We start from the raw sequence: 8,399 nt of genomic DNA on the forward strand, positions 1-8,399 counted from the left end.
ATTTGATATTGATGTTTACTCTAACTGACCGGATTTACAACCCTACTTAGACGATGGATGATTGAGCTTAGACACAATGATAACCCTTAAACCTCTTTGAAGGTGAATTTAACCAATTTCAGTGTCACCCCCTTGATAACATTTTAAATGAATCCTGAGATTTAATTGAATTTTGTGCACCAATCCATTAAAAAATTCGTCCATTCAATGATTATTCAGAAGAAAAATAATTATGTTGCACTCTTGAATCTGATTATTTTTTGCAACATTTTTTGGTAGTTTTCCAAGGTCCATAAAAACTTTTCATGCAAAAATAGATCTTTTGCAAATTATTTTTCCTTCTTTTTCTTTTCTTTTGGAAAACATTTTCTTCTGGAAAATATTTTTTCTCTGAAAAATAGTTTTTTATTTGGAAAGTATCTTCTCTTGGAAAATCTTATTTTTATGGAAAATATTTTTTGGAAAACGTTTTTTCTTAGAAAACATTTTTTTTTTAGAGAATAACACTTTTTTGGAAAACACTTCTTTTAGAAAATATTTTTTTCTAGAAAATACTTTCCCTTTGTAAACTATTTTTCTTCTTTGAAAATTTGATTTCTATTTCGATTTAAATGGCCCGGTCCATCAGGATTGTTGGATCGAGTTGGGCTGGGTCATTTGCAAGAGATGGATTTTTTATTGGGTCGGTGCACCCATTTTGATTTTCAAAAATAACATTTTTTATCCTTAAGGACAATCATACACTCTGATCTCATCATTCACATACATCCATTTCATCATTCACATGCATTCTGATCTCATCATTCACATACATTCATATCAATCACAAAGTCTCATAAGATTCCATTCAATGAACAACCCGGGAACACCCACTATAAGTTCGAGTCGTGACCTACTAGAAAGGTTTCTAGACTCTAAGCTTACTACGTGCAATGCATTTTTATCGGGCCACCCTTGCCCAAGCACACCTATATACCTTTCGATACGTGGTGACTTAGTTTGATATACCGTATAGGTGATAATCTAAAACCTCAATTCACTTCTCTGAAGCCAAAAACAGCCAGTTTGATCTCTAGTTGAGAGGTGGCGCACAATGCTGAGCAAGGGCCCACTTAAATACCTCTCGTCTAGAATAGACGTAGTCTATCCCCCTCGTACAGTAGGGTACAGCGGGGCAAGATCTTGCTTAGGCACCGGTTTTGACCAAGAAGTGCAATTGATATACTTAGATTACCTTTTATACCTACGGGTACGAGTCAAGAGTTGTAGCTTTCATAAATGGTTTGGCATCCCACGAGGGGACCGACCACGTACTAGTACTACGTTGGCAATCGGGACATGTGACTGTGTGGCTTACAATAGGACAAAGGCTCAGGTTGCCCCAGCCTGGGTGCATCAACATACTTCTCAGAATCACCTGATCAGATGGTATTGATGCCCCCAGTTTGATATACCCTAAGGTACGTGACTGGAGTTGTGGATTTCATGAATGACGTCGCATCTCCGAAGAGATCGGGCCACGCACTAGTGCCACGTTGGCTAAATGGGACGTGTAAGTGAGTAAAACAGTAAACGTGCATGTGGTGTGTGCAAAACAGGGTGGGGTGTGCCCGGGACCTTTTTCAAACAAATAGGTCCATGGATCTAATCAAACCAATCATACATTTAATCAAAACCAAAATCATTCAAATCATATGAATATTCAATTAAGATCACATTATTCCCATCACATAAGCACATTAACATTACGATCAACATCAATCATGTATTTCAAGTAAGATCATGGTAAATTAATCAATAAATATGGCATATGATAATGATCAAACAAACATTCCAATCAATGATCACTTTTGGGTGATCCAAAATAAATCGAGATTCCAATAGGTGTTACATTGATGGTAGAATGACAATGGTTGAGATGAGCTAACTCTCAAGAACATTAATTGTGCCAAAATTAGATAAATTCAGATTTTCTGTGAATTAGGAAAATACAATCTGAACTTGCATCGATGATATCTAAGGCTCCCGATAACGAAATCGAGTGAACTCAAGCTCTAAATTAATCTACTCGATGAGATCTACATTTTATTAATAGGTTCCCAGACTTAATTCTCACTAGAATGTTCTGTAAAAAAGTTGTAACGTTGCTGTCCCAACTTTCATTCAGAAATAATTCCAGATTTACAGATTGAACTTGCATCGATGATATCTAAGGATTCCGATAACGAAATTGAGTGAACTCAGATTCTAAATTAATCTACTCGACGAGATCTATGTTTTATTAAAGGCTCCCAGACTTAATTCTCACTAGAATATTCTATAAAAAAGTTTTAACGTTGCTGTCCCAACTTTCATTCAGAAATAATTCCAGATTTACAGATTGAACTTGCATCGATGATATCTAAGGCTTCCGATAACGAAATTGAGTGAACTCAAATTCTAAATTAATCTACTCGACGAGATCTATGTTTTATTAAAGGCTCCCAGACTTAATTCTTACTAGAATATTCTCTAAAAACGTTTTAATATTTCTGTCCAACCTTCATCATTCCATCATTTTCAAAGGTCAATTTGAATCTTTCATTATTTAGGGGTCATCAAAAAGTGATCCTTAATTGAAAAAAAAAATATGCAATACCCAAAATCATCTACAATCAAGACAAAAAATAAATAAATAGAAAAAATAAATAAAATAAATCCAACTAAATAATAAAAAGAAAACTAGGACATCTTGGCAATGCTCCCATACTTGGGGTTTTTCAAGTTTGATCCTCAATAGTCCCCAGTGGAGTCGCCACTGAAAGCGCCCTCGATCCGCGGAGTACGCGGATCCACTTTTGACCCTTGAGGTTTGGGAGTCGCCACCTAGTTATTGTGGTCTAGGAACCAAACTGACTCTAAAATGGATAAAAAGAACTAATCTACTATAGAATCTGAATCCGGGGATCATGTTACGGGGTTGGAAGGTGTTAGGCACCAACCCCGCCCGGCCAATGCCGGTCTCTACTTATCCCAAATAGATCTACATTGCTAATGATAAACCTAGATTAAAAAAAATAAAAAATAAAAAAATTTACCTTTGATCTGCAAAAGTATTATTCCCTCAGATCTGGTTAGAATGGCTCCTTGTACCGTATTCCTTACTTCGTTCTATCTCCGGATCTGATTCCTGATCTCCGAGGTAAGGTATCTCCTTCTTGGATCTGAGTGCTTTGAATTTGTTGTGGATTTTTGGGATGTTTTTGAAAGGTTTTTGGGTGTTTTTTAGGTTAAAATCAGAGTAGGGGTGTTAGGGAAGGAGTTGGGGCTCCAAAATTAGGATTTTGGAGGGGTTGTGGAGGCTTCTTCACCTACTTTTTCTAGGGTTTTTTCTTTGATACGAAAATAGGGTGTGGAGGCTCCTATTTATAAAGTTTTTAGAAGCATTTAGGGTTTGATTAGGGTTTCTTTTAGGGTTTCAATTAGGGTTTTGACTTAGTCTTTAGGGTTTTAGGGTTTTGACTTTAGTCTTATGAGATTGACTTGATTAGTTTTAGATTAGGATTTGGATTTAGGGTTTTGACCTTAGTCTTATGAGATTGACTTGATTAGTTTAGATTAGGGTTTTGATTTAGGGTTTTGACCTTAGTCTTATGAGATTGACTCGATTAATACCTTGACTTCAGTCTTGCTTGATTGACTTTAATTTTGACTTCAGTCTCACTTGATTGACTTTAATACCTTGACTTCAGTCTTGCTTGATTTACTTTTAATTTTTGGAGAACCCCCCTCTAAAATATCTTTAATTCTTTGGACCCCCAAATGGAGGGGTCCTTAAAGAAATATCCCACGAACCCTCAACAATTTTGCCTGAGAGTCCAATTAATCGATTTTTTAGGTTTAACTTTTTAAATTAATTTCATTAATGTTTCCCTTTAATTATTTAATATTTTATTTATTAATTTCAAATTTTTTAATTATGAAAATTGTGAAATTACCGTTTTGCCCCCGGAGAGGACTTTTCACGTTTCAAGTCGGTTTTTAATGTTCTAGGATGTTTTAGAATCAGTTTTTCGTAAGGAATTCAATGAGAATGTTGGTTTGTGTCATTTATGAAAAATTTTATGTGAAATTATTGTGAACTTTATGAGGGGCATTTTCGTAATTTTGTCAAATTCTGTTAAAATTGGTGAAATGATTTATTTGGTTCCGATTTGTTATTTTATGTGTTCGAGAGAGTTTTCCTAAGCGTAACGTAGGCTCTAGGGTTGTTTTGAGGTTAGGGGTATTTTGATAATTTAATCATTTTTAGTGATTTTTATCGTGAAGCTTCTTTTTGATTTGCAAGATGATGATTTCTATGTTTTTGGGGTCGTATTTTCCTAGCGTAGCGTGGTTTCTAAGTTTTGTCAGTTCGAGATACCTCATCCGGATTTCTGAAACATATCTGGTAACAAAATAAAGCATTGGAATAGACATCCATCATTGGGAACCTTTGCGATCGGGTTGACGACTTGATTAATCAGGCGGATGCAAAAATGAGGTGTCTACAGGTGGAATTATGACAAATCCCCAATCAATTTGAAAGGGGAATAGTGATTTCTCTTCTTCGCATATTGCGACTTCCACCTTGGCGGACTCTCCTTCTTCCTCCTTTTGACTCCATTCAGAATCCCCTCCAAACAAGATGTCCATGCCATCTATAAAGGAATGTGGGGACTCAACGAACGAGTCTTCTTGCGAATGAACGGGCTCGATACTTACAACTCTTGGTTCTCCTGTGTGGTTTGTCGGTGACAGTTCTACTGAGTCATCTGACTTCTTCAAGGATGGTGGGAAGCTGATGTTGATGTGTGGTACTTTGCCCAAGTTTCACACATTAGGCTCTCGGTTCTATCTTTGTGCAAGTCGAAGCTCCTTCTTTTTATCCTTCATATCAGAGATGTCCTTCCTCGTAGGCTTGAATCCTAGACCAAAGTAGGGAGTGTATTTTCGTATGCTAATCAAAGTGACCCTGTCTTTTCCTTTAGGCCCTAACCCTTGATTTGGACGATATCCCGCCTTCTTCATCACTCGTCCGACCATCAGATTTGTTTTTGACTTCCTTGTCGTTGTCTTCTCCTTACCCCTTTGGATATGATCGATAGATGTGAACTGAAAGGCATGAAACCCCTCCTTATCCCCGGTCATCTCTACATCGATATAAGGCACATCCGGTGATCGATCGACTGGTATGAGATTTTCTGCTAGAATCGATATCATCCTCTGTCCCATAATGAATTTGACCCGCTGGTGCAAAGAAGAGGGGACTGCCCCTGCGATGTGGATCCAGGGTCTTCCTAGAAGGAGATTGAATGCAGAAGGTATGTCCAGAATCTCAAATGTTACTTCAAACGTGCATGATCCAATGGTGACTAGGAGATCTAGTTCCCTTAACGACTCAGTTTTCCTACTATCAAAAGCCCTTACGGTCCTTCTAGTTGGCCTGAGGTAAGATAAATCCGCGTTTAACTTGTGCACAGTTTGTAGAGGACAGACATTAAGAGCTGAACTGTTGTCGATCAGTACCCTTACTACCATCATACCTTTGCACATTACCATAATGTGCAACGGTCCAATGTGTCCACATCCTCCACTAATAAGTTCATCCTCAGTGAAGGTGATCGGATTGGGGGCCATGATCTAACCTACTGTCTTTTCCAACTCTTCTGGTGAGGTGGTCTCAGGTACATGTGCATTACTAAGGACTTTAAGTAGTGCTTCCCAATGATGCTCTGAGTTTAAAAGTAGGTCAAAGATACTGATTTGAGCTGGCATTCTGTTCAACTGCTCTACTATGTTGTACTCACTCTTTCAAATGATTTTGAGGAGGTCCGTTGCCTTCTTGTCAGTTACCCTACTCTTCTTCTTCTCTGGTTCCCCTTGAAGTGTTTGTTCTTCCTCTACCAGCCTTCCTTTCCCTTTTTCTTTTCTTCTATCATCTTCCTTGTTCTGTCTTTTTTGTTCTTTTTCTGGTATTTTGTAACATCTTCCTAATCTGGTCATATGACCAATGTCTGTTACCATGACCTCTTTTAATTTCTCAATCCCTGCAGATGTTACGATCAACGTTTCATAACTCCATGGGACGATTTGGCTGGAGCGGTATGGGAAGGATTTAGGGGACATGATGGTCATGGGTTGAGGATCTGGCTTTACATGGAGGATAAGAGGTGACGGACTAGGTTTGACGGTTGACGTAGTGGTGTTTGGGATTTGTGAGTTGGTATAAGATAGGATAAGGGGTGGTCGAGAGGAAAAGTTGAAGTTTGAGGGGTTAGTGCAGTGTAGGGTATGACAAGAGGTGGTCGGGAAGAAAGGCCTGACGTTGGTATAGTACAAGGTATAATGAGAAGTGGACGAGTGGTAGAGCTTGAAATTGGTGATGTGTAGGGTATAATGAGAGGTGATCGTGAAGGATTTGACGTTTGGGAGTTGGAGTGAATTGTGAGATTGGCCAATCTGACAGGAAGTTGGGATGATGATTGGTTGGTTGTATCTGGTGGCAATACATTGATGCTTGATGATGTTGGTTCTTTCCTCAGATTTACTCTAACCTTGGAGCCAATTGGTACTATCAAAACTGAAGGGTTGAAGCTTGGTTTATCCCTTTCTATGGCATTGACTGTCGACCCATTGCCTCCCCCATTATGTGTTGGTAACGGGTTCTGATTGATATTCTTCTGAGGTATTGGGGTTGTCGGACCATCTAGGATGATCGTTTTCCTATCGATTAGATTTTGAACTTGGTGCTTCAATTGCCAACATTGGTCGGTGGCATGCCCCGGCGCACCCATATGGAATTCGCAGAATTGATTGGGATTATACACTGGTCCTTTTACCGTCTCTGGGTTTGGCTGCCTTTTAGTGAGATATTCTCCCCTGAGTAATGCTGGGAATAGTTCTGATAGAGTCATAGGTAGGCGAGTGAAGACTCGAGGGACCCTATTGGGTCGGCGCTGCTCGGTTTGATGATTCTGAGCAAATTGTGGGTTTTGCCCAAATACTGGATTTTGTCCGAATTGAAATACTGGTGGAGCCAGTGCAGCTTGAGGTGGATTCACCTTGAAAGGGACCTGAGGTATTGGCGGCCTCTGGTTTGGTGTAGAGATGAAGAAAGGACGAATAGGTTGCACATTATTAACTTGGGCCTTATCTTTCTTCTTGTTCAAGATCGCTGGTTTTCGTTGAATAGATCCCCCTGTTGGTGCTCTTAAACTAGACAGGTCATAAATCAGACCTGATCGAATACCGTCCTCCACTCGATCAGCCACTTGGACCAATGACGAGAAGCTTGTAATTGTGTGATCCACTAGATGCGTATAAAATGAATGGCCCAGAGTAGAAATGAATATAGTATTCATCTCTTGTTCAGTCATTGGTGGTTTTACTTTGGAGGCTGATTCCTACCACCTTTGTGCATACTCTTTCACATTTTCTTTCGGCTTCCGAGTCATTTTTGCCATATCATTCTTGTCCAACCCTATATCTGTATTGAATTTGTACTCTTCTGAGAAAATTGTAGCCAGGTCTTGCCAGCTCTTAATCCGCGAATGATCTAACTGAGAGAACCATGAGAGGGTCGTCCTTATTAAACCCCTTTGGAAGAGCTGGACCAACAACCTGTCGTCATCACCAAACTGGCCCATAGAACCACAGTAGAGTTTCAAGTGGGATAGAGCGCATCCAGTGCCTTTATACTTTTCGAAGTCAGGACAGTTGAATTTCGATGGTAATGGTGCATTTGGGTAGAGGCAAAGATCTCTGAACCTCATTCCACTTGCAGAATCCTTTCCTTTCATTCGTCGGATCTCCTCCTCAACTGCTTCTAACTTGTTTGCTAATTTTTCCTTTGTGGTACTTCTTACCTCAGTTGCTCTAAATTCCCCTTCTTCTTCTTGAACGACATCTTGTCGCTGAGGGTTGCAATGAATGTGGATTGGTGGCCCTTGATTAGTCGGGGCCGTGGGAGGTAGAGTATTTTGTACCGGTGGTGGTAGTTGTTGGTGTTGTTCCGATATAGCTTGATTCGAGCCTGAGGTTTGATGCTGAACAGCCTGAATAATGCTTGGATTTACCATTAGTAAATCCAAAATCTTATCATGTTTGTCCAACGCCTTTACCACTATATCTAGCTTCGAAGTGAGATCTGTTATGGCTTTCATTGCCGACTGTTGAGGTTACTCTGAGGTACTCATAATTGGTTGTGAGCGTAGAAAATATGGAGGATTGTTAGGTGGCAAGTACTTCTTTCTAGGTCGTTTGGCCACCTGTGGGCAAAAAGTTAGGCATTAATATATCGTTTACACAATGAAAATGCATGATAATTTATTTAGGTCAAATTGGATTAAATGGTAAAGTTGCATTAAGAAAGCCTTGAA

This window comes from Akebia trifoliata, chromosome 15, assembly GCF_017979445.1.
Source record: "Akebia trifoliata isolate Shusen 1 chromosome 15, ASM1797944v1, whole genome shotgun sequence".
Taxonomy (NCBI): domain Eukaryota; kingdom Viridiplantae; phylum Streptophyta; class Magnoliopsida; order Ranunculales; family Lardizabalaceae; genus Akebia; species Akebia trifoliata.